At 47.8% G+C, this 27,889-nt stretch overlaps 1 protein-coding gene across 1 annotated transcript in view; it reads right to left on the reverse strand.

Moving 5' to 3' along the window:
- PLXNA4 (plexin A4) overlaps positions 1-27,889 on the reverse strand; it is a gene marked incomplete at its 5' end in the record, with an annotated part of 346,039 nt that overhangs the window by 98,282 nt on the left and 219,868 nt on the right. The gene's annotated exons all lie outside the window — the stretch shown is intronic.

A 27,889-nucleotide genomic window follows, 5' to 3' on the forward strand; every position in this document is an offset into this window, starting at 1 on the left:
CTCTACAAACATCCAGTTCATCATATGTTTCTTATCAACGTCATGAACTCAAATGTTTATTCTTTTTCCAGTCTTGTATCTCTTTTGCCACAAAGTATTTTGCCTTCTTCTCACCCTCCTCCTTCATAATTTTTGTGGTTCCAGGGCTCTTGAACCCACCACCAAGACCTTCACTTTCTCCGTGCCTTTTTTTTTTTAAGATTTTTACTGATTTCAGAGAGGAAGGGAGAGGGAGAGAGAGAGATAGAAACATCAATGATGAGAAAAAATCATCGATTGGCTGCCTCCTGCACTCCCCTACACTGAGGATAGAGCCCCCAACCTGGGCATGTGCCCTGATCAGGAATCGAACTGTGACCTCCTGGTTCATAGGTCTACGCTCAACCACTGAGCCACACCAGCCGGGCTCTCCATGCCTTTGAGCAAGGTGCAATAAACTCGCTCTGTAGCTATTACCTGCCTACTCTCTTTTTCTCATAATGTTGGCCAACTGGTGCTGAGAGTTTTTCAGTTTTCACTCTGGTGCTCCTAAAGAGCAGCTGCTGCTCTTTCTCCTCTTACCCACACCTTTTCGTGATTAGAGGCTTCCTCTCCAACTCCAAAACTTTACATTCGCTTTCACCAGCCGCTCGTTACTGTAAACGTTCCAGGTGACACGGCTGCTGAGCCCAAACACCTCCATTGCCAGCGTGCTCCCAGGGATCTGCTTCCTTTCTTTGTCCTCCGATGTAGCTTTGCCGGGATCCCTTTGACACGACTTCTCAGGGCCCGATACATAGAAGCCACTTAATACCAATCCACAGGAGTAAAGGGAATTTTATTTATTTATTTATTTTTATATATAGCCTTGGCCTTTATTCTCCATTTTGTCAGTTTCTTCTTTACAAAACTTTTTTTTTTTAAATCATCCTTTTCCATTTGGGATACATTTTTATTGCAATGATTTCTTACCCAATCTTTCGGCTTAAACTAAGAGAATGTGATGTGGTCATCTTTTAAAATTTCTTGACATCAGACAACAGGCCCTGAGCAGTAAACCCCGCTGACCTGACTGCACCTCCGTGCATGCCCAGCAAATGCTGAGTCTGTGTTCTCCCTGCTGCCTTGCAGGGCATCTGCCTCCGCAAAATTATGTGCCGCTTGGCAGGGGCGACTTGTAACTCTTGCACAGCGAACTGGCACCAGAGCCTGGCCAGGCTCGAAACTCCCTCTGGGATTTAATTAATAATGAATTCTAAATCCCACATGATCTCGTTTTCCTTTCTCCCCTAATTTTCCTTTCCCCTTTATATACCTTCTGTTTTGTTTTATTTCTCTCAAGTACACACTGAGCATTCTTAACGACCACACTGCGTTTTCACTTCTTCCAAGTTACCCTTTAGTTTCCTGTTTCCAGTCTTACTGCTTTGCCCTTGGCCTTGGGGGCCCTTTCTCCACGTTCTCAGATGTCTTTTTTGCACATTGGGGATTTTATCTTTCCTTTTATTACCACTTATGTGATCAGCATGAGCCATGCCTCGCCTCTACCTACAGACACCCTTGCCATTTGTGTAATTAATCCTGACAATCAGTTTCTTACAAATTACCCCACTGACTCTACACATAGCCAGGAACTCACCCTCTTCCCGTTGCCCCCTTAATTTCTTCCCATACCTCTTGGAAGGGCATCTACGTGCTGGTCATAGAAGCATATAAATAATGGTTCCCAGCCCAAAGTACCTGGACCCATAGGAATTTGTGGATGGTAATGAGGTCCACAAGCTATTTTCAATATTTCCAAAAGCCTAATGGAAATTGAATTGTTGCTGTTTTCTGTTTGTATGCGAACCCAATGATGTATGGGCTATATTAAGAATAGGAAATATATTATTACTTAATACATTCACTTTGTTTAGTAGGCAAAAATCTTTCAAAACATGATGCCTGGAAGGGAAAAAGGTAATAAAAGGGGCCATAGATGGTGAAAGTTGGTAACATAAGTACATAATAATATTTTCATCTGTTCCAGCTGCTTGTCTAGCACTCCATTTTTTTGCCTGGTCTTAAAGAGAAAATCATGACTTGTTCAATCGAAAGCATTTTCTTGGTCTAAACTTAATTAATATCCTCCCCCGTTTCTCCCACGAACTTGTTCTATAATTTGTCTTGGATGGCTGTGCCATGGGGTTCCGGGGTGTGCGACACAAAGAGCCAGCTGCTTGGCCAACCTGACATTCTCAAAGCCTTTGCATTCAGGTTTCTAAAAATATCTTGCAACTGGTGTTTAATACTGTCAATATCTGAAATTGTAAAGTCCTTTCTCTCTGGATTTTGAGCAAGAGTCATTTTCGCTTGGTTGGAAAGAGTGCGAAAGCCTGCAGAGCTAGGTTCAAATTCTGGCTTCACCCTAGTCTGGCAATGAGATCCTGTTGTCTCTGAATCTCAATTTTGCTCATCTTTAAACATGGAGATAAAAATCCCCCCTTAATTCATAGAGTTTTGCGACCCAACAGGTATGAAGTTTTGTACCGGATCAAGCATGTTACAAGTGATTATTGCTGTTATCTGTGTCATGAATACCCATTCTGCATGACACTGCCACTTTACCTCTCTCCCACATCACAAAAGATTGCTCTGACAGTCTTCCTGGGCTCATGAATTCGGTCAGGAGTTGAGTAGGTATGGAAAAAGTTTTCATCTTTTATATCTTGAACACATCATTTCCTCCTTGAACTGTGGTGTCTGCCCCTACGTTGTCCATTGCTTCACCTTTGGGATGGAACTCTGGGGTTATCCCCGCTTCCTGGACTTATTTAAGTGCTTTTATTGGCTACTGTAACAGTTAAGCATCATTCTTTGCTTTCCATCTAGGTGGACCCCTGTGCAGTTTTAATGAAACTTAACTTTCTTTAACCTTTACTTTTAGGATCTTTCTATGTTTTTGGCCATTTTTTATTACTCTCCTGAACTCTAGTGAGGTTTTTTTCATTTTTTTTTAAAGCATGGATGCTAAAACTGGGGGAGCCAACAGAGTTCTGAAAGACCAAGTAGAAAGGTCATTATTATTTGAGAACTCCATGCCAGCCCCTCACCTTTCCTGAAGAAGGTTAGGCCCAGGGAAATCTCCAAAGTCACGTTTTCATTGTTGCATTGTCTCACTCCCCACTTCACAGGTAATTCTGAAAACCAGCAGAAAATGTCCTGACACTTTTGAAAACTAGATTTTGTCCACCATCTATATTGGTGCAGTTCTGTATCCTAATGGCTCTGGTTACTGGCCGTGTGTTGCTCCTAAGCTTCACAGGTGGCCAAGTGGCTCCCGAGCCATCTTTCTCTCTCCCCAGATACCTAGATTCTCTACCCACACCGAACACCATGCAAAGCCTCCTCTTCTATCCCCCATCTCTGGCTCCTCTCCTGACCCTGGAACACAAACCACTCCAGATGCAGACACACACGATTAATTAAAACCACCCCACGCTGATTAAAGTCTTAAGCTACAATGCCAGGCATGCTAATTAACTGAGTGAGGGAATTCAAACCACAGGAAGAGGTGAGAAAAGAAAGTCATGGAGGGGGGCTTCTGCCTGGAGAGCGAATCAGATGGCCATGTGACTGAGCTATCCTCGTGATGGATGGTCTCAGAGACCACAAAAAGCTGAGGTCTGCCCTCTGGCCATGGATCCAGGAGAAGAATTGACGAATGTGGCTGCAGTAGCTCCTTCGCTGCTTCTAGGACAGGAGCCTCACAACCTCTCAGGACTTTCCTGTGGCCTACACTGTGCTGGGGAGAAGGAGGCTCCTGGGTGGGGGGGGTTAAGGGTCTGCATGTAGTCACCTGGACACTTTCTACTGGCTTTGTGCAAAAACGTATTAGATAGTATGGCACATCCTCAAAAAATTAAACATAGACTCACCATAGGACAGTGGTTCTCAACCTTCTGGCCCTTTAAACACAGTTCCTCATGTTGTGACCCAACCATAAAATTATTTTCGTTGCTACTTCGTAATTGTAATGTTGCTACTGTTATGAATCGTAATGTAAATATCTGATATGCAGGATGGTCTTAGGCGACCCCTGTGAAAGCGTCATTAGACTGCCAAAGGGGTTGCGACCCACAGGTTGAGAACCGCTGCCATAGGATCTAGTAATTCCACCTCTCAGTTACACACCCAAAAGAATTGGAAGCAGGGACTTGAATAGATACTTGCACACCAGTGCTCACAGCAGCACAACAGCCAAAAGAGAAGCAACCCAAATGTCCATTGACAGGCGAATGGATAAGCACAACGTGGTAGATACATACAGTGGAATATCTTCAGCCTTCAAAAGGAAGGACATTCTAACACAGGCTACAACATGGAAAAACCTTGAGGACAGTGAGCTAAGTGAAATAAGGCTATAACAAAAACACAAATATTATATGATTCTACTTATATGAGGTATCTGGAGTAGTCAAATTCATGAAGATGGGAGAAATGGTTGCCAGGGGCTGGGGAAGGGAATGGGGTTAGTGTTTAATAGGCAGCGGGTTCAGTTGGGGAAGATGAAGAGTATTGGAGACGATGGTGGTGATGGCTGCGGCACAGTGCGAACGCCACCGAGCACTGAAACATGGGTAAGATGGTAAATTTTATGTTATGTAGGAATCTAAGTAGAACCTATCGGGTGGATGTGAGAACACCTATTCTCTGCTCAGCTTCCCGGGTCAAGAGGAGACGCTTTCTTTGGGTAGACTAATAAATTCATGTTTATGAAATATTCTGAGATCTTTGAGTGAAAAGATAGGCATCGTGGCTCTTTTCCATTTAATCTCAAATGGACAAAAGGGTTCGGATGAATGTCTCTTATCGTGTATTGCTGTATAACCGGATCTGTCATTCTCAAGCGCTGAACATCCATGTCCTGATTGGGAAAAATAATGTCACAGCCTTGTTCTATCCAGGACTGCTCCTCACCTCCCACCCCTTCCAGGAGGCCCGGGGAGGAAGGGCTCAGAGTTCAAATCGTGCCTGTGAGTCAGAGGGCCCCAGAGTTTGGCCCCCAGAGTTCGGCCAGTTTTCCTGTTACTGCAAATCCTCTGTGTTGTCATTTCTCATTCCCCAGTACGATCATGAAGCCCCTGCCTGCCCATCCCCTTCCCCACCTCTCTTTCCCCATCATTGCCTTTCTGGGAGTCACACTGATTTGCTTTATCCTTTTGCCACCAAGGTAAACTTCCTTAGGATAGCGTAGTTTCTTCTGGTTTTGAACTACTGTAAATAGAACCGTCACCTCTACCCCTCACCTGTCCAGCCCCATGACCAAGGCCATGAGTTTACAAAACAATGGCCTGGGATAGGAAGACAAGGAGAAGCTGAGAATGCAGCAAAGGGTCCACACAGGATTTTAACCCCGGGGCCTGGGCCTTTGTATGCTTCTGCACTCTGATCAACGGGAACCCTTGGCCTGGAGGGCCTGGGGCCTGGGTGTGTCGGGGCAGCTGGAGGAATTTTCCCAGTTACCCTGAGCCCTGGACCCCACTGTCCGGTCCCTGCCCGGGTGCCATGATATTTTGAAAGATGCTTTCCTCTAGCCATAGGGTCCCACTCCGCCTGTGCCGTTAGCACGGCAAAGGGGGCCTGCTGCTCTGCTGATTACATTCAGAAATGCTCCAGAGACAGAACATACAGCTCCTGTGTGTACCTCTAATTTGTTTAAGCATTTGACATTCTGGTCAAAATGTGAGTTATTGCTCCATCTCTCCTCTTATAATTGGATGCTAATGCTACAGTGGCTACACTGAGTCTGCTGGTGGGAGTTAATTTAAATGTCCAAAGGCTTCTTAAGTACCCAATTTCCTTCAAAATTGTCAAAAAATAAAAAAGAAAAAAGAAACAAGACTACCCATTAAGAAACTCCATGACGCTGCCGGGGAGCTGTCTAGCTGTGCAGATGCTGCCCCGGTGCCACATCCCTCTCTGCTGTCCTATCTTCTGTCCCCGAGACAAGTTGAGTTGGGGAAAGCCATCCTTTCCCAGGACATGAACTCAGCAGTGCATATGGATCTCGGTGTCATGGTCTCGTGAGCCCCACAAGCCTCTCCTGGGCCTTTCTCTCATTTGATGGCCTCTGGTCACCGGTCCAGCCTTCATTTCGCTGACTTGGGGCTGCTTTTCTCCCCAGGGGACTAACATGACAAATGACTTTGCAGAGCCCCTGTCTCCCCACAATGGCCTCTAAACCTCTCACTGTCCGGGCCTGGACCTGTGGTAGGTGAGCAGTGGCTCAGAACGCTGTGCTTGTTTCAAGTCACTCCCTGTGCCGGGAACACAATGATTCCCCTCCTCTTGGCTCAGAGGTGGCAGGTGTATTCGAACGTGCAGACTGGCAAGGGAGGCAGAGGCCAGGAGTCCGGTCTCAGGCTCCGGCAGATTGTAGTACAAGCCCCAACTCTTCACTCCATTAAAGTGGCCTCCTATATCCCAACCCACCACCCCCACTGGCCTCCTGGTGCATGGAGAGGTGGCCTGCACTTCCCAGCCCCAGACCTTGGGCTTGGCCTCAGATCTTGCCTTGGTCAATAGAATGGCAGCAAGTACAAGGCTCAGGCTGGAGATATGTTTGTGCGGTTGGCCTTGTCCCCTTGTGCTTCCATCATTGCCATAAAAAGACGTCCCCCATGTAGCTGCTTCCTCTTTAGCTTGGCCCCAATGAACCCACATGGGGCAGGCCTGAGCCCAGCCCATAGCGAGCAGGTAAGCCCGGCTGGAGGAGTAGCCTGAAGCAGGACCTCACAGCCCAGCTTAGCCAGAATCAGCTGACATGCAATGACTCTCAGGTCCCTGAGTATGAGAATTCATGCTTCTTATTGTATGCTACTGAGTTTGAGGGTGGTTTGTTACACAGCTTTATTGTAGCAATAGCTAACCGATACACGAGTAGAAAGTCACACCGGGGTGCAAAGTCCTGGGAAAGGTAGAGGGAAAGACTAAATGGAGGAGGGGTAAAGGTGCAGTGTGGTAGCTTCTTTCTAACTTGAGTACCACATAGGTCCAGGTACACCTGGTTTCAAGGTGGGGAGATTGTTAAAAACTGGATCAAACATGATAGTTGACTCTTCCCAGCATCTCCCATGCTGACTAAGATCTCTTAATGCTGTGACGATGCATCTGCAGATCTCAGGGAGCCTCAGCCCCTGGGTAAAGTGCCGGAAAAGATTCTGGAAAGAGAACACAGTTCTGCAGACGTAAATAGCTGCCTGGAAGCGCAGATGCTCACAGGACCCTCTGTACTGGCGTCCTGGCTGCCCAGACTGGAAATCATCTTATCTTCTTGGCAGGAATAAAGGCTCCTCCAGAATGGTTTGCCTTGAACTTTGCAATTCCTCCTGCTTGTTCCTGGCCATGCGGCAAATGCAGCAGGGGTCTCACTTGAGAACAGACTGGTGCACAGGGTCAAGGGCAGTGACCTGGCTGTCACCATTGTCCACACATGCCTCTAGGATTCTGGGGTCAAGGTCATCGATACTCAGAATACAAGGGCAATAGTCCCAGAGTACGAGGTTTGGGGAGCTGAGGTCCTGAGTTCTAAGCCGTTCTGGGTGTCTGGGTGACTGTGAGAAAATCCTTTCCCCTCCTATGTCTCCACTGACTTATTTCAGACAGGGGGACTCAGGCCTACTCTGCCTCAGAGAATTGGCCACAAAATACTACTAATACAAATGGCCTGGGAAGCTGTTTGCAAATGAAAAGTAGCAGATGTTGTGAAGGGCTGCAATTTGCTGCTATTAATAAGTATAATTGCCTAATAGGAAGCCAGTTTGCTCTGCAAACTCGGACAGCCAAGGAGCAAGCGTCGATGCCGGAATCATCAACATATGCTGCTTCTCATTAGCAAATGGCAGTAGCTGAGAGAGGAGCTCTCAGCATGCTGTCTGCAGAACCTGGAGAAATCACCCCATCCTCTCTCCTCCCAGTGTGGGCTGCACCGCAATGGCACATGGTCCTTATTAGCCATGCCCCTCACCAAGCGAGAGAGCAACCCCTTTTCTATTGCACAGATGGAAAAGCCACAACCCAGAGAGGCTCCGCTTGCTCAAGGTCACACAGCAGGGTGGTGGCAAGGGTGGAAACTGAAATGAAGCTGGGGCTGCAGCCTGCCTCACAGACTCCCTGCAGGCAGCCCAGCGGGTTGAGAAACCTCTGGTCCCTGCACTGTAACCAGGTCTTTGGGTTGGAAATTTCATAGTGTTGCAGGCTGCTTACTGTAAACCAAGAAGGTCTGGCTGAGTTCGGGGCTGAGGCGTCTCTTCCTGTGGGCAAGGAGGCCCACCCCTGAATAGGAGCCCTAAAGAGAGACTGACCACAGGTCTCAGTGCAGCCCTCCTCCTCCAGGGAGACTTCCTGGCTCTTTCAAATGTGGCTGAGAAGAAAAAGAGAGTTTGGAATAGTTTTATCTCAGTCCAAGTGAGAAGCAGAGATTTGGGGTTGAATCCTAGGTCTGCCACTTCCTGGGTGACTGGGACAACTTAACCTCCCCCTTTTCCTCATCTGAGAATAATAGTAAGCACCTTGAAGGGCTATTTTGAAGATTGGTGGAGATAAAACCATGAGTGTGTTAGTGCAATGCCAATAACAACACTTTGTCTGTTATTCTAGTATTGTTCTCAGATAAAATGCCCTCAGGAGGGAGAGCTGGTGTGAAGTCACCTCTCCTCATCCCACCACTCCTAGTACTCAGTTCAGGCATAGCAGGTGAACATTGATGAGCAAGGGAGTGAATGCTGGTGTAGAAGAATGAATGAATGAATGAGGAATGAATGAATGAATGAATTTGGTTCCTGTCAATCTCTAACATATTCCATTATCTCCATTCTCATGGAGATAATGGATTTGACTATCTTGGCTCTACCCTAAGACCTGTAATTATTGCTACAAGTTTGTCTTTAGGGTAAATGTCAATTTCTCTCTCTTCTCTGGACTCTCATGCTCACATGCACACGATGGGTTTGCAGGCCTGACCTCCGGAACTGTGGTGTTGCAAGGTGAGTTTTCTATGACAAGCTGATCAGTGCATTTGACAGAGGACACTGGCAGCCACAGCCACACCCTGCCCAGAGAGCCACCCACCAACATGCAGGCTAGAGGGTGCCTGGGATGGGAGGAGTGTTCTGGCACTAACAGAGTTAATGAGTGAAAATGGACAGGGAACTATTGTAGCTGCCAGTCCTCTTAGGTTTTAGGGGAACCTCGGTCACTGTAGGGGTTTTTGTGCAAGGCCACATGGCCACCAGCAATATTCTTCTGATACCCACTCCCTAGATACAGACTCCTGCTCTCCCTTGACCCAACCCTAGGGTCAGGGCTGGAGGAAGAGTTGGAGCCGCTGGGACCCACACCCCCTGGGACCCAGGCCCAGCAGGTGGGAAGGAGCTTTTGTCCTGGGGATCTAAGTGCCGCTGGTCCTTTCCAGCCATCTTTCATCAAGCTGTGCTAACAGGGACCTTGGCCCAACAGAACTGGGGCAGGGATCTGCTGGTGCTGAGTGTCCCCATCTCAGTCTGCTCAAGGCGGGCCTTTGTTCGGCAGCCAAAGAGAAGAGGGCGGGGAAGGACAGGGCTGGCACAGCGACACCTCAATCCAGGCCGGTAGCTGAGCCAAGCAAGTTCCGAGACATATGCAGGAACCCTCTGGCTCCCTGGCAGGACTGTCTGTGGGAAGTGGCAGGGCAGGCCAGGTGGACCCTCACTCCTCACCCAGCATCCAACCCTTCCTCCAACTTCCTCCTGTCAAGGGCACTGCTGGCTGGAGTCCCCAGAGTGGTTGTGTGCAAACGGTACACCGATGTGAATGAGTACACGGCAGCCTAAGTGTGTGTACCAGAGGTGTGAGCCTGGTGACAGGGGTGGTGTTTGCAGAAATCTATGGCCACGGGAGCACGTTTGCAAATAAACACGGCTTTCCTTGCACAGATCCCTGTTTGGGTAGGCGGCGCCTTTGGATCGCAGACAAGCATCTTCCTTCAAAAAGGAAGCTGACCCTGGGAAAAATCATGGTGATAAATGATAGAAACTGATATCCCTCAGCGGGGAGACTTTTAGGTCCCAGCAACCTAGGGCCCCTTCTCAGGAAGCCCATGCTGCTGGCTTAGGAAGGAGGAGACACACACACCACCGCTGCCTAAAGAAGCCTAAATCCTCTTGCTCTGTCCTCACTCCTAGCTTTAAGACAGCCACCTACCTCTCCCAGACCTACGTGAGCTCCCCTTTGTGGGGCCACGGACCCAGCCTGCTCCTGGGAAGACGAAGCGGGTCCTCTGATGGCTAAGTATCTTTGGACATAGGTCATCTTTGCCCACACAAACTAATAATGTGTCTTCCTCATTAAGAGATGCCGCCCTGGTGTTTCCCAGTAGTTCTTCAAATATAAAAGGACACCAGTTAAAATGAGAGCATTGCAAAAGGGTTTTTACGCTTTATGACTGTTGGTGAGGGGTTAGATTGGTACCACATTTTGTTGAGGAATAATCGGATAGTTATTACAAAACCTAAAATTATCCAGCAAGCTTCCTCTCGGAATCTTTGTTGCAGAAATCCCAGCACCTGGGGACAGGTGCGCGGCTATGGACGTTCACTGTAGCTTTGTATGCGATAATGACTACTTGGAAATACCCTAAATGCCCATCCTTCGGGGACTGGTAAAACTAATTGTGCTACGTCCGTATTCTGACATAATGTGTGGTTGCATCATTGACATGGGAAGATAGTCATCATCCATCTTTGCATTAAAAAAACAATTTTCAGAAAAGTACATTGACTCAATTTTTATTTTTAAAAGACAACTCTGTAGCTATGTATTCATATACATTCAGACATTTTCATGTGAAGAATAACTTCTGGAGAGGCAATAAAACCACTAACAGTGGTCAGCTCCAGAGAGCTTGAATTTTTCTATAAAGAGGGTATGATTTAAAAAAATTTTGAATTAAAATAATTTTCAAAAGATGACTTAAAGTAATATTGAAAAGATGCATTAACTTTAGTCGTTTAAACCAAATTGGCTAGTCAGCCCCAACTTTAGTTTAGGGTCAAAGTGTTCATGTTTCATGATAACCATACGATTTCTAACATGTGGGAACTAGGAAGGGAGTCCATGGCTGATTGGTCTGTCTCTGTGGGTTGGCCCAAGGATGACCAGCACCTGGGAGCTGTGCCCTGGGCCACTGAGTGTTTTTTCCTTGCAAATTTAACTAGCGCATACCGGGGGTGGGGGGTGGACAGCAGGGGGTGGTACTTATTTGAGAAGGTAACTGATAGTTGAGTGACCCCACCTATCCACCTGAAGCTTCTACAGGAAAAGCTCACCCCCACCCAAAACAGACAGGATGCCCTGGGAAAAATCAGGGCATTTTAAGTGAGAAGTGAGGGCCAGGGGCACCTCTGCTCCACGTCCCAGGGTTCAGACTCCATCGTGCAGTGGAGTTGGGTCCGCTCAGCTTCCCTGAGACCTGGCCCTCGCCTGGACCTGGCCTTCACTTGCTGAAAGATGTTGGCAAGTGTCCTCTCTTCCCAGGCTGTCACTTTTCAGACATAAATGGATCTCTACTGTCCTTTCTCCCTGGAAGCTCCCACCATAATTAATTGTCTTAAGGCTGGAAAGGCCTCCAGAAATTTCATTCCAAGATCGTCCCCCATTGTATTCCCGTCTTGGTCACTTACTCTGTCTGAATAATAGGAAGGTTCAGGGCTGCCCCTTCCTTAGTTCTTGAAATCTTGAAAATGTTAGATGATATCAGACGGAAATGTGCCTTGTTTCTAAGCAAGAAAATTGCCACAACTTGCGATCCTCAGCTATGACGCGGGCAGTGTTTGTTATCGCCGCCTCTGTCTATCATTAACAGGAACAACTGCGAGGAAGGGGTGGCTGCACAGGTGCGGTGGCTGCACTGAGCTGGCCCGATGGGGTAGAAGGAGCACCGGCCTTTGAACCCCGTCTTAGGTTCAAATCCTGGCTCAGCCACCTGTCAGATGTGTGACTTTGGGCCAGTTACTTAGGACTTTGAGCCTCAGTTGCCTCCTGGGCATGTGGGGATAATAAAGGTTTTACCTGCTGCCGGGGGGCAGATCTGCTACATAGTCAGTGTCTGGCAATGTCCATTCTTGCTTTTCTCTAACTGGGACCACAGTACATGCAGGGGACTCTGCTGTGCCTCAGGCTTCAGGTTTCCAGGTGGCAGAGCTGAGAAAGCAAGGCAGAGGCTCCCGCTCCCAACGGCCAGGAGCTGGCCCCACTGGATGTAGCCGTGGGCCGGTGGGTTCCCATTAGGAGGTTCACTGTGGAGAGGTACATGCAGGTGGTGAGGCTGCGTCCTTTCCTCATTGTGTGCAGCTGGGCCATCTGAGCTGCGTCAGGCTGAGGCTGGGAATAGATTTCCCCTCCGAAATGAGAAGCGGCTGCTCAGGGCTATATTTAGCCGAGGACTCAGTGAGGTCAGAAAGAATTGCCGGCCCGGAGTGGGATGGGAGGAGCTCTCTGTTCCTGGCTAATGTGTGCCCATTCTCAGTGGATGGGTATGGTGTGGCCCAGGGGAGGTCGGGAACCGCAGCCACCCTGTCTTTTTGTAACAGCGATGAACAGCCCCTATGTGAAATGTCGCTGGGAGAACCTGGGAGAGGGCGCTGGGCGTGGAGAGCCCGCGGGGGTGGCGGGTCAGCGGGGAGCAGGCAGTGTAGCTGTTCGGATCTGGGCTTTGCGATCTGAGGGGTTGCCATTCAGATTCTAGCTCTGCCACTTAATAGCTTGGTCAGGCACTTAACATTTTCAAGCCTCCAAAAGGTTATGCAGATTAAATAATATAATACGTGTAAAACACTCAACGCGGTTCCCGGAGCATCTGCACCAAATAAATGGCAGCTATCATTAAGGTGATGACAGCCATGGCTCACTCGCCCCTCGGCTTGCGTCTCCTTCTGGAACAGATAAAGTTCCCCTAAATAAAAAGTTCAACTTTAAAGTTCAACTTTAAAGGTTTCCAGATGTGCCCTGTGATCTGTGATCGCTGAGAACTTCTGCCGCTGTTACCTTATCAGATGCGCTGGGAGGGGAGTTGGAACTCCAGGGAACTTTCATGGGGACATCAGGGGGATGGGCTCTGCAGTCAGCCCTGAACTCTCCAACCAGTTTCCCGCTCCTCTCCCCTCTCTGGCTTGTCTAACAGCCTTCTCTCTGCTGTTGAAAAGCGGTGGAGGGCAGGAAGAGGAGAAAAAAACAACAAAAACACCTGAATTATTGTTATTGCCCACAGAACCTGGGGAAGTTAGATGAAGCCAGGGAACATTCTAACGAGCAGATGAATGAGGTGGCGGTTATCTGCGCCCTTATAATCTCTGTGGCTGGCTTCTCCCCTGACCTCGGAACAGGCATCATCCAAAGTGGGCTGTGGGGCTGGGAGAGAAATCGTGCTGGCTCCCGGCCAAGCACAAGAGGCCGTGCTGTGTGTCGGCATGTGGGTACATCAGCTGGCCCGGCATGTTTGGCAGGCCAGGGGCGGGCAGCGAGGCCCAGCATGGGGGCGTTGGCACAGAGTCCGGTGGCCCCTGCTGTGACGGGGCCAGAGGAAGCAGCCTCCAGGCACCATGAAGCACAGGGAGTTTGCTGAGTTTGCAAACCTGCAGGATGCAAGACTGACGCAGCAGCAAGGAAACAGAATGTGACAGTTCAGGGTAGGTAGCACGCCGTAAGCGGCATTCACTTAAAAGGCTGTTCTCCTCCATTAAGCCTACCTGGGCTGCTGCTGTGAATGTAGCCAGATCAGAGTGTGGGGTGTGTGGGGGCCTGGTTTGGGGAGGAGGACTCTCTTCATAAGCTCCCATGCCACCATGTGCCGAGTGCAGACCACCTCAGGGAACTTTGCAACTGCAGCAGAGAACCCGGGCAAATGCCGGAGAGGCGAGACGGGCAGAGGCGGAGTCTAGGCCAAAGGCTCCAAGCTACCTGAGTGTGGAAATCAACTGCAGAGCTTCTAGAAAGTGCTGATGGCTAGGCAAAGTTCAGACCAACAAAATCAGAACTGCCAGAAGCTGGGCATCTGTTTTCTCAAAGCACTGTACTCCTGTCTTCATCCCCTCCTGAATACCCTGGTGATGGGCAGGGGCTGTGACAACTGGCCCGGCCGTAGGGAGCATGGGAGTTGGGTTCTAAGGATGCTGTATGTCTGCCCCCGGGTCTGAGAAATGCAGAAGGTTAGAGACTCCTGAGCACAGATGGGTGGAGTGGGAGCAACGAGAGCACTGGGTCGCTGTACTTGGCCTCAAAATGTATAAAGCAAGTCCAAAGGCAGGATGCATGTGACTTCCACAGCCTGAGGAGGCAGCGATGACAGTCTCCATCTGCAGATGATGACACAGGTTCCAAGAGGTTTAATGACTTGCTCAAGGTCACGCAGCCTGTGAGTGGCAGAGCCGGGTCTCCATGCCCTGAGTGCACGCCCTGCGCCTGCTCTGTAGTTGGTGTGGCCTCCGTCTCCCTTGGGATCTCCTCTCACAGGGCCAAGTGGCCGTAACTCCTCCGTGAGGAGCAGCAGCTGCCTGGACCGGCTCCAAACATCACGGAAATTGATGAAGGCAGAATTGGGTTGGAGAGTCCCGTTTAAATCCCTCTTTGAATTGCTCTTTGGCCAGCGTGTTTCCATGGAAGTTCTGTCTAACACATACATCCTGCGTCTCCAAATAAGGCTTCTCTCATCTGGGCCTGGCAAAACCGTCGCTCAGTGCAGTATGATGCCACCCTGGAGGGCGGGGAAGGGATGGCATGCCTGACGTTATGAGATTTTACCAATTATGGAATTGTTTCATGGGCTCCGGGGCTGGAGACTTCAGAGCTGACCTGAGTCCTGGGGCAGCTGCTCCCTGGAGCTCAGCATGAGTCCACGTTATGTCCTGGAGCTCAGGGGCACGGTCTGGGGACAGGGCGCAGCCTGAGCCCACAGGTTGGCTGACACATCAGAACCTGCACTCCATGCTGCTCACAGCATGCTGGGACCGGGTGGGTGGCTTGTTCTGACAGTCACTCAGTCACCCAGTCACCTGTCTGAGGCCATTTCCTGAGTGATCATCCCACTGGGCCGAGGAGTAACTCTGAACCGCAGACTGTAGATGGGGAGGCTCCATCCTGGCCTCTGTGCTGTCAGCTGGTCCCGTCAACTCAGCGTCCTAAACACAGGGCAGACCCAGCAAATCCACAGACACCCGGTGCTTCTCTGTCCATGGCTCCTTCAAGGAATGAAGGGAATATGAACCAACACAGACCAGCGTGCCACGACCCTAAAGGGAGGGCTGGAGGCTGGGCTAAGGGTGGCACAGGGAACATGAGGCATGGTGTGGGCATGGCTGACCACCCCTCAGTAGCCCCTCGTTTGATCTTCCCTCCTCTTCTTCCCCCTTTTACTCTTTATGGGACATTGCTTGGCAGGATCACTCACTCATACCTCAGTCTGCATGAGCTGTCCCCGGCGGTGGCTGCTGAGGGCTCCTCCCTGGGAGCAGAGAGGGGGCAGGAGTGAGAGTCTTGTGCTCCCAGTGACCCCAGGAGCGAGGGACCCTGACTGACCACAACCTCTGCCTTTGGAACCAGCTTTTTCTCCTTTTCTTCCCACCCCCTCCTCCCCGTCCCCTGCGACTAGTCTCCAGGTGGCCCTCACTTGTGCGTAACTGTAGAAGTGAAGCCTAGAGTTTTTGTGACACTTGGAAAAGGCCACCGCACCCATGCAGGCCACAGTTCCGAGGAGACCCGGGGGGAGAAGAGAAAAGTAGCTAAGGAAGCGTGGCTTGGCTGCTCAAACCTAATGCAAAGAGCAGAGCACCCCGCATTGGATGAGATCTTCGGGCTGCCTCGTCCAGCCTTTTGTTGGATATAAGCACTCATCTCAGCCATTTATGCAACGTGTTTGCCAGTGACACCCAATTCCAAGGGAAAACCATAAGAATTGTGCACATTGTTATATGTAATCAGAGGTGACGTATAAAAGAGTTTTCTTTTTCTAAATATATTTTATTGATTTTTTTACAGAGAGGAAGGGAGAGGGATAGAGAGTTAGAAACATCGATGAGAAAGAGACATCGATCAGCTGCCTCCTGCATGCCTCCCACTGGGGATGTGCCAGCAACCAAGGTACATGCCCTTGACCGGAATCGAACCCGGGACCCCTTAGTCCGCAGGCCGACGCTCTAGCCACTGAGCCAAACCGGTTAGGGCAGGTATGCAAGAGTTTGACGCAGCATTAAGCTGCTTACCTGTACTGGTGATCTAATTGGTTGCTTGTGTACCATGATAATCTGTTCCTAATTACAAAAGCAAAGGGGTGGGAGCATTCTTTACATCTCTTGGTTACTTAGCCCTCTCACGAGGCCCCTCCTCCATCCCAGCAGACAGAGCTGAGGCCTTCTGAGTGCAGGCGGGGGGGGGGGGGGACACCTGTGGGGTGAGGTGTGTTCTTCCAAGTTCTCTCTACCAGCCTGGATTCAGGTCTTCTCCCTGGGGGGTGGGGGGGGGGTGGGGGGGTGGGGGGAGTCCAGCTAGGCCGATAGAAACAAACTAGACCTGCACGTGGATGTTTCTAGCAGCTTTATTCATAACTGCCAACACTTGGAAGCAACCAAGATGTGCTTCTGTAGGTGAATTGATAAGTAAACTATGGTACATGAGACAATAGAATATTATTCCACGCTGAAAAGAAATGGGAGATCAAGTCATGAAAAGACATAAAGGAACCTTAAATGTATTTTACTAAGTAAAAGATGCCCATGTGAAAAGTCTACATATTCTATGATTCCAACCGTATGGCCTTCTGGAAAAGGCAAAACTATGGAGACAGTGAAAAGACCAGTGGTTGCCAGGGGTCGGGGCAAGGGAGGGATGAGTGTGTGGAGTACAGGGGATTTTTAGAGCTATGAGAACATTCTGTATGAGACCATAATGGTGGTCACATGTCCTTATATATTGGTCTAACCCCCTACAATGTATGACAAGACTGAACCCTAAATGATGGACTTTGGGTGATGGTGACGTGTCAATGTAGGTTCATCAACTATAATAAATAGATCACTCTGGTTGGGGAGGTCAATAGTGACGTAGTCTGTGTTGGGGAGGGGAGAGCAGGGGAAATATGGGAAGCCTCTGCACGTTCTGCTTAATTTTGCTGTGAAATGAAAATTATTCTAAAAATAAAGTCTATTTAAAAAACACACACACTGAGCTAGGAAATGAGGCAACAAACTATTCTTCTATCATTTTTAAGAGAATACGTCCCCAGTCATGTATCCTTCCTTGTTCTCTTATGCAGACAAACATGACATGCTCAAGGGGGCACAGGTCGGGTCAGGGACCAGAACTGCCGCCACCAGAACCATGGGAAGCTGAGGCCCTGTACAGAGAGCCAAGGCTGGGGGAGGATTTGGGCATCCGAGATTGTGATGCTGTGATTGGCGGGAACAGAAGGGAGATACGAAGTGGACTTCAACAAGGGACATGGAACTCACCTTCTGTCTGTCAACTGGGCCTTCCCTGGAGGGAGTGGTCCAGAGCAGCGTGCATGTGTGGTAATATCAGCAATATCAGCCAAGTCTTCTAGATTTGCCCGTGCTTGTGTATTCCTGAATATGCAGACACACTGGTGCCATCTATAAACTATAAACGTGCTTCTGCCACTGCCAGGGCCACAAGTTCCTGCCTGATCAGTTACACTGGGCTGGACACAGGGTGGCTCAGTGTCTCCACCGTCCACTGCGGAGCCTGTCAGGCCTTTCAATGAACAGCCCAACGTAGCCTCCAGGCACTGGACTGTGAGAGGAGGGTCTAATGGGCACCATCCAGAGGACCCAAGCAGCTACAGGTGGCCAAAAGCTGACCCTTAAGAAAACAGTCCAGATGGTGCCGCGGAACACATCCTCTGGGTGGCAACAGCCTGGCCCAGCACACAGCCCCTCGAGCAAGTGTCCTTGTGCAGTGCACTACCTGCGCCACAGTCCACGGGCTCTGTGAGCGCACACACTCACGGTCCCAGGGACATAAGCGCATCTCAGGAGCCAGAAGACCCAGCTCTGCCTGACCTCCCATCTGAGGCTGGCCACGCAGTCAGCCTCCCAGATGGCTGTTTCCTCACCTGTAAAATGAGAGGCCCCTCCTGCTTCGACAATTGCACACACATGGGAAATGGAGAGCACATTTCCTTTCCTTTCCCTAGCTTACCCCCTTTCCCTCCTGAACTTGACCCAGTCCTTCCAGACCAGGCTAAAATTGAAAATCAATTTTAATTATAAAAATCCGTTTACTGAACCAATAAATCATCCTGGCCCCGGCTCGGCTGTGGGGAGAAGGTTACACCTGGAGCGGGGCTAATAAGTCACTCTCTCCCTCTGCCTCAATGCACTGGGCTGCCCTGCCCCGGCTGCCATATTCATCTCTGTCGCTGGGCTGTGGGTTATCAACGCCCTGGGCGGATGGATGGGAACCGAGATGCTCTGATACACATCGTGCCAGTTGTAACTTGATTTCCAGCCCAACCCTTGACAGGAAACCCTGGTGGGCTTCCCACCCCCTTCCCAGAGGTGGGGGATGATATATGATGAGGAGGGGGACTGTTCTTTGAGTTGCCGCCATGCCTGGGGTCTGAGTAAGCCGGTTGCACAAATGGGAAGAGGGGGCACAGCATTATCTCTATACCAGGTTCCCAGAGATGAGCCTCTAAAATTAACTAACTGATCAGTGACTATTGCTGTTAGGATTATCCCTAATGTGCTCTAAGGAGAGGGGCACCATTAGCTTCCCATGGCCATCCAGGGCATGAGCTCAGCGACACACCTAGAGAAAGGGGAAGATTCTGCATGGAAGGGAGTCAAAGCATCAGGGGGCTGTTGGGCCCTAGAGGTCACTTGTCACCTGTGACCCCCAGCCAAGGGCAAGGGGTCCATACACCTTTGTTTGCCACTGCAACTGGAAGCTTGGGCGGAGCTGGGGAGGGCAGCTAACAGACAGCCGCTGGCTCTTGGGAGGTGGGATGAGTCTCACTTCCTTCATCCAGCAGCTCATCTCAAGCCCCAGAGCTTCTTGCCAAGCCCGGCCGCGGAGATGTCGGTGCCTGCAGCCATCACAGAAAGCTGGACATCCCACTGGGAATCGGGGCTTTCCTGTCCTTGCCTCTCACACCTCTAGGCAGCAGAGATACAAAACAGGAAGTTTGCATGGAGGGCAGGCCGGTGTGGCTGGCCCGCTACCAGTGGGACAGGGGCCACAAGTGGCTTTTGTAATAGGACTGCAGGACTGAGCAAGCCTAATGTGCTCTGGCCACCTAAATTCCCTGCCACCCTGGCACAGGGGGGCCAGGGAGTGGGCGTCCACTGCATTTTCAGCTGGCGAGGCCCGCAGCCACCCAGCACATCATCTATGCGCAGGCTGGGCTGCCCTAGTGACTACTTCCGAGCTATGCACCTTTGGGCAAGTTCCTTAATATCTCTGAGCCTCAGTTTCTTCCCTGTAAAATGGGGATCGAAGTCCCTGCCTTGTTTGTGATGAGAGCATTTCACACAGGAAGTCTCGTTTGGAATATATTACTACTCCTCAGCATCTCTTCCTGAAGACGTAAAGGGGACCACACTCAAGACATACCAAATTGGCCATCTACTTGCATTGACTTTGTGGGAGGGAAAATCAGAAGTGACACCCTAAGTGAGAATGTAGAATTGCTTATGGAGTCATTGCAGAGGCATCAGATTTAAATTTTTAAATCGGATTTGAGACTCACTGTGCCACACATCAGCTGTGTGACTTTTGAGAAGTCATTTAACCTTTCTCGTCTGTTACGTTAGATAATAATGGCAACTTCAAAGAGTGGCTGGGCAGGTTCAATGAGATATTGCGCGGAGAGGCACTTGGGAGATGGCAAGTACTAAACAGATCCTTGGTATCATTTCATTTGCTACCACTGTCCCATTAGCAAAGATAATTTAGAGTTCGCCTGTATCAAGCTTTCCAGGGAGCATAAATGATAGTAACTATTAACTTCTTGATTCAGTTCTTTCACTTCCTTCCATTAAGACACCAGAAGAGAAATCATTTTTCTTTTTCCATCCACTCATCATCATTTTAGATATCCCGCTACACTGAGATACAAGACCGAGGAGGCAAGAACATTATAAAAAAAGAAAGAAAGAAAATGAAAGAAGAAGCAGCAGCTAAGCCCAGACATAGACTCCAAGCTGAAGAATAGGTTTAATGAAATTGAAAGCTCTGGTGCTTATGGTAATTGCTATTGAGGAATCCATATCATGACAGAACTGTGTCCCAGGGAGTTTGGTCTCTCTACTTTCTCTGCACCTGGTACTAAAATTGCTTCTATCTTTGGGAAGACACAGCCACAGAGCCCAGAGATGACTGTGGGGTGACTGTCCATTGTGGGGCTTGAATAGTGGCAAGAAGCAATTTGGTTTAAACCCGATCTTGTCCATGAATTTCCTGGACTTGGACCTCACTAATTTCTTCTGCAAAAGGACAACATATGCCCTCTCTTAGGGTAGGTCTGGTTATCAGAGACACATAAAATAAGCAACACTCTCTGCTTCTGCTGTAGACAAGGGGGTTGAGTTTCTAATACCACCCAAATGCTGGCCCTACTGGGATCCCAATGCCCCTGAGGCACTGGTACCTGCTCTTTGGGCACCCATTGGCTATAGGAAATACCTTGCCCGCCCCTGTTTCATGTCACTAGAACAACCAGATCCCAGACATATATAAAACAGCAAGCTTTTAATCATGACTGAAAGAGCAATACATTGAGTGGGGGAAGCTGGAGGCAGGTTGGTATAGTAGAAAAAGCCCTGGAGAGACTTGAGTTTTGGGTCCCAACCAACCACTTACTAGGAACTTAACTCTGGAAGTTCTGGGTGTTGATTCTGAATTGTGGTTGGAATCAACGGAATCCTGCCTGACGCAGCCGAGCCTTACTGGCACCAGTGTGTCTGCATATTCAGGAATACACAAGCATGGGCAAATCTAGAAGACTTGGCTGATGTTGCTGATATTACCACACACCATTCTTAAGCATCTGGATCAAATTAGATGGGTTGACTTCATACTTCTTAAAATAATAATTTGTTTATCAATTATCAAGCATTGTTGAGTCTCTATTTGAGGCTAAGTAATGTGCTATATTAGTCAGGTCAGATAAAAGAACATCATAAAAGTCACAGAGAAGCCTTTGAAATCATGCATTTTCAGATGGTCAACTGGCATCATGAATTAAACAATTAAGAGTTGGGGTGCTATGTAGAAAGGACTGGCTGGCAGGAAAAAAGTAATAGGATTGGGATCATTTTCAGTTCTGTGCATAGAACTGAGCCAGAAGATCAGTGGGGTCTGATTCCCAATCTAAATGCTGGTGTAGCTGAGGCAGGTATGCATAGGCCCTGGCAGAGAGAAATGTGAGCTGGACAGTCCTTGAAGAAAAGCACAGGGCACAGCTGCAAGTGTGCGTTGTGATCCTGCCAGGCCACTTACAAGGACAAGACTATCCCGATCAATCATCACACGCAGGCAGCCAAAGGGCCTGGGAAGTCTACACCAAGTTTCATACCCTTGAGAGTGAAGAGCGGGGTTACTCAGAGACGCACAGAAGTCCTAACTATTACATAGGAAGGGATGAGATAAGAAAAAGGAGAAAATTCATTACAAAATGAATGGTCTTGGAATGGTTCAAAGTCAACAACACCTTGACTCCACATCGATGAGGGCTCAGCAGACCTCAAGTGTCATGACAAAGCCTTGCTCCCCAAAGTTCCCTGGGCTGGAACCCAAACTGAATCCAGCTCCAGGGACAAAGAGAAGGTTGGGGTATGTATGTGTATGTGTGCATGTGTGGGGGCTGACTTGCCAATTCCATCAGAGCCAATTATCACAACTATGTCCATTTTCCAAGCCTGCCAACCAGAGTCAAACACTGTGCATTTGAAATCTCCAACCTTTGAAATATTACCTGTTCCTGGCATCCTTTGATTAAACATTGTGCTAGGTAATGACTATTTTACTTCTTATTCTTTTCTAGCCCTTTCAAATTACTCATTGTTGTGTTACAGTAGAGCCCCATTTACTCTTATTAAATAAACAAGGCTACAAAATTCTTAATGAACTGAAACTCATCAAATGTTTGAAAGCAAATAGCAGTTTTAAGATTCTTTCCCTTTTCATGTATCTCTGTGTGAAACAGCTCACTTTTCCATAACTAACAGGTTCAGACAGCCACAGCCGTGTGTTGGAAATCAGGCTTTGATTCTTAGCTCACCTGAAGCATCAGGAAGTAGGCTGCCCACACAGGTGCAAGAACTTCACTGCTTGGCTGGTTTCTCCAACCAGCAAGGTGCTATCCCTCTTGCAAACACATTGGCTATCTGGCTGCACCAAGGGATTCCTACCTTCCTTTGGAGGATGCCTTAAGAACTTTGATGCATTTGAAAAGACATCAGTAGCGTGCAGTCTGTGGTTCTCAAGCAGACCAACTTCCCTCTTCAGGATAAACGGACCAGTATGAAAAGGGATTGAACTTGTGTATGGGCCATGCTGCCTGTCAAGCAATTGTGAGCCAATGGGATGGGTATTCCGGAACCCAGGACCCCATATCCTCTGTATATTTCCTCCTTTTCCAATGCCATCCTCATCTGGAGCAGACAAGTACTGATGTTTCTACTGAGATCCTCAGCTTTGCAAAGGCTGGTAATTACTGAAATTATCACAGGGCTTGGGATCCAATGAATAGCAAAACCACCCAATTAGGGAGCATCCAGAGGTAAACGCTATATTGATTCCTGCCCTACAAGTTGGAAAAATCATCAGATTACTGGGCGATGCTGCTCAAACTGCAGTCAACAGGTTACCTTGCAAAATGGGGTTGCTACTTGAGCATTTGGGTCCAGGTGTGTCTTTAGAAGGTGGAGGGATAATGAGCACAGCCCAAGGGAAGCACTTTCCTCTCTGGCCACCAACCACTCCCTAACCTTGGACAACCATGTGGTCTCACAGACAGATGTTTCTGGGCACATCATGATCTTTGAATGGTTCAAAGTCAAGAACACCTTGACTCCACATTGATGAATGTGGCAAAGGGCTGTGCCTGGCTCCCCAAGCCTTTACCCTAAGAGCAGCTCTGTTCTTGACTCACTGTGTCTCCCAGATGCTCACGAGTCTAGACATACATGCCCCAAAGATCCTTCTGGAGGCTTTCCACTGGTCTACCTGCTGTTAGGACTACCTGGCATAGTTAGGAACCACCTGGCAGCCCTTGGGAATACCACAATACACAGCATGCTGTTGTTTTATGATCAGATCTGCTCAATATTTAGTGTTCTCCCATTAACTTGTTATAGGATATAGGGATCTTAGACCTCTAATCCACAGGATGGAGAAAATGGCTCCTGATATGTACTTGGAAATCAAATATACAAGGTAGAACGAATAATGTGACACCTCACCCAAAAGAAGGCTGCTACAAATCTTCACCATATCAGGCAAGGGAATGAACTTGTGAGGTTTCTGCCCATGTCTAAAGTCTGAATCCTGCCCATAGCCGAAGTCTGCTGCTGCCTACTTCTCAGCAGTATGCCTTTGGCTACCAAGAATTAACTCTATCTGACTCTAAGCATAGACTACCACCCAGAACAAGAAGCTGGGCAACGGAGAATCCTGCCAGGACCAATATTGATTGGTTTGCTTGATTAGTTGGTTAACTGAATATCACTACTTTCTAATATAATTAAAACAAGATAAATACTAGGGCTTTGTCCCGTAAGCAAGTGCCATTAGTGATCATGGTGCACACCCTGATTAAAAATGCAATCGACTGGAAGGACAATTTATTAACTTTCTAGCCTCTAGTGCCACTCTGTGGTTTGTGGGGCCTTGAGATACAATGTGGCTGGCAAGGAACTCCCTCACCTTTCATGATATCCCTGGTCTCTTGGGAAAGGAATTTATTACACAAGGACATGTATGAGATGGTTTCTCCTTGCAGGTGGAGCTACTCTGCGCTTGCCACGAGCTCCTTTATAAAGTCTCAGGAAGGGATACCTATAGTGCCATGGGACCATTGGGACCATTCCCCCCTTTGCCTCACTTTCTTCAATCCCAGGTATAGTATTGGCTCCAAGCCTACAATCTGTAATCCTTTGTTTTATCCTCATCAGGTTCATCATGAGTTTGAAATATACTTGGATCATTGATCTGGTCATGAAATACTTAATGAAAAAGTAGTTGAAACAAAGCAAGTGTGCCTAGTGGGAGAGGAATAGGATTTATTTACTTGTGGGATTGAGGGGACCACTCCACAGGCTGCTAAAAGAAGTAGCTAATTGCTTCATGTTTCTTGCCTCATACACACATGAAGGTGCCCAGGAAGTACTCCACTCCCATTGGACAATTCAGATAGCAGGTGCCTCCTGGAGGAAGCAAGCTGCCAGACTCAGTGGAGCACAGGTCTCCGCCCTCCTCTTCTGGGTGTCATCTGTTGCGTCCTCAGTCAAGTGAGGCATGTCAACTGCTGGCCTGGCTGGTGAACGTGTGGTGGTGGAATAGAGGTGCATCATATCACCCTCCCTGAGTCACCCATTGAAGTCTCAGCATGCCCAGTTATAGCAAAGGGAGTAACCCTTCATGGAGAGCTGAGGGGGTCTTGGTGAGATGCTGTTGGTAAAGCACTTGGAGTACCACTTTGTGTTAGATAAATACAAGGTACTGTTATTCTATTGGTTTATGTTCTTAGTTTTCAGAATGTGTCTAGATGTTCTGACTGGTGGACAAACATTACAAATCAGAAAGAGCAATACCTAAAGCAGAAGGGAACACCCCATCAGCTCTGCCTCAAACCTGGCCAGCATTCTGATGACGGACTAGGTGTGTCTGGAAAGGCCAGTACGATCTAAAGGTGGAGGTCTGGTCCTACTGTAGCAATAACAAAAAGCTGACCCAGTGGTGTGGGTCAAAAAGGTAGTTTGTTTCTGCTAACTGTTCCCCTTCCTAAAACATGGTCCCTTAGTTTTTTTGTTGTTTTTTTTTTTAATTCTGAGAGTGGCTTCTTCTGTTGTCCTTTTCCCTGAGATGCTGTCAGGTTTGGATGGACAGGGACACACTTCTGGGACATTTGATGTTTTTATGACTAGAGAGAGGAGAAAAGACTGAGGCAAATAGGGAGCCTGCGGGGGGTGGCAGGAGCTGCCCTGAGCACCTTGTGGGAAGTCAGGGCTGAGCACCCCACCTTTCATGGGAATCACAAAGAAACGTGCTTGAGGGGTTGACAGTAATAATTGAGTTCACCAGCATGCTCAGAAACCCTTTGTGTTCACCCTTGGGTTTTCTGAGGGCTGAACTCATCTTCCTAAATGTTTCCTAGTATTTGGAGAGAAAATACTATGTGTAAAGAGTTACGTATATACAGAGAAACAAGGACATATCTCTACCTACGGTTTGGTTATTACTCTGCCATAACATAAATGCTTACTAATTCCCATACCATATATGGAGGGAGCTGCCACATGTGATTTTCTTTCATCAGTAATTGCTGTGCCTGTGACTCCTTATGTTACAGGTATCACAGGGATGGCTTACAAATAAGAACCCAGAGAGAGGGACAGATTCACAGATGCTACCTAAAAATGTCTAGAAATTATAGGCCGATTGAGGTCAGTGAGAAACAAGTTATTCAATACATCTCCTAGAGGCTAGAGCCAGACTTTTCCCCATGGTTCCAAAATTACTCGGCGGTTTCATTAGGGTGAAAGGCAGGGCTGCCTTGTAGGTGCAGAGAGTAGAGGCTGTCACTTAATATTTAGAGAGGGTGGCGTTTGATGGTCTGTTCCTGCTCATCAAAGAAGTTGCTCAGGTTTGTGGGATAGAGGAATTAAAGTAAAAAGGGATTTAACTGAAATATGTGACTGTGAATCTGGCTATGTCTGTATGGACATTCAGGAAATCAGTGCTGCTGAGAAACCCGATAGTCAGGCAGGCATTTACAAAGATGGGGAGCTGTCCTCAAGTTCTGGTGCTGAAATCTAGCACTGCAGAGTTTTATCATTTAAAGTGCCTCCACCACATGAACTAATGGTTTTTTCCTGGCTCTGAGTAGAGTTACTTCTCAACCATCAATGCACAATGTTAAACTAAAGGAGTACTGGTCCAATCACTAGAGGATGGAATTTTAGGATTATAGGAAACTATTCTTTGAACCTTTTCAATGTGGCAGAAATAAGTAGTGCTCACTCATAGCTGGTTCTTTCCTTCTAGGCACATAGAAACCGAGTATTTGGTGGTACAGGAAGGAAATAGGACTGTAGTTAAAAAGAGAAAAACAAAACTTGAGCTTGATTGAAAATGGAGGTACAAGAACCAGGAAGAAATAGAGGATAAAAAATGTGGACAGAAACCCCCTGTATGTTTGAAGAGGGTAGGATTCAGAGCACAAGTGGAAGACACTTGTTACAAAGAGAGGGGACTTATGAGAGTTTGGAAAGGCTTTATTCCTCTATTATTTCTTATCTGAGTCCACGAATCATCATACAACTAATTTCTACTGGCCGAGAACTCCAGGAATCATCTTAAACGTCTTTATATCCTTCAGCCTCCCCTACATGCTGTTATCTCTAACTCTATATGACCTCCTGAGCATCCCTTCAACCTATACCTTTGTGTAGCCTTAAATCAGGTCCTTACATCTGATGAAACTATTATAATCACCACTCTACCTTTTAGCAGCTGGTGACCTGACACATGACAAACCTCTCAGTTTCTCATCTGTAAAATGGAAATAAAAACAACTACTTCGTAGCAGTACTATAAAGATTAAATTAAATAAGTACCTGGCATAGTGACAGCAAACACTTCTTCTTTGCTCTCCATAACTCTGGATTTCTTTTGTTATTATTATTATTATTATTATTATTATTATTATTATGAGTTCACTATATTACCACCAGAGTGATCTGTCTGACACTCAAGTTTGCCACTGTCTCAACCCCGATCCCCACCAAAGAACTGCTAATGTTTATGAAGTACCATCCAAGTTTCTGTAGTATGGCACATAGGACGCAGTATGGTCTCATTCCTGCCTAACTTTTCAGCTTTCACCAATCATCGATCTTAATTTCTGTTCCAACAACATTAAACGTGTATAGCTTCCCTTAAAATATCACCATGTTTCAAAGTCTTCCTTGACTTTGCAAAGTTGTTCTTTCTGTCTAGAAGGCCCCTTTTTTTCTGGTTCCCTCTGCAAACTCCTATTCATCCTTGAAACCTCCTTCTGGTTCTTCTTCATCACTCCCTTCTCAGTGCTACTTCTTTACAATGTAGTCATTTCTGCTGTCACATCCAACTTGTTGTATTGTTATTTATGTGTTTACATGATGACTTTCAATACATCATGAACTCCTTGAAGAAGGGCTGTGTTTTATTTAACTCCACAACTCTCTTGTCTAGGACAGTTTCTAGCACTGAGTGGAAACTCATCAAATGCTTGGCAAATGAATGATTGAATAAATGCATTTGCCTGTGTGGAATGATTACAAAGTAATCAAGTTATATAAAAGGTAGGAGGGGGTAATATCATCTCTGCAGAGCCTAAATCCTCATGGAGCAGACAATATCTGCTCTAAGTGATTTCTGTGTTCCTGGAGTTGTTGAAAAGAGACATTGGGACTTAAAAATAGGGGAAAACTCAATACACTAACCTTATACCTGACATTCTTTAATTCGTGCCTTAGATTTTTTAAACATAGGCGCACATGTGCGCGCACGCGCGCACACACACACACACACACACGCACACGCGTGCGCGCGCGCGCGTGTCTTGTCACTTTGTGTCTAGAATCACAACATCGTAGGCTATTCCAGCCTTCAAAGTTGC

Source organism: Myotis nattereri, assembly GCF_964212035.1.
Source record: "Myotis nattereri genome assembly, chromosome: 11".
NCBI classification, from domain to species: Eukaryota; Metazoa; Chordata; class Mammalia; order Chiroptera; family Vespertilionidae; genus Myotis; species Myotis nattereri.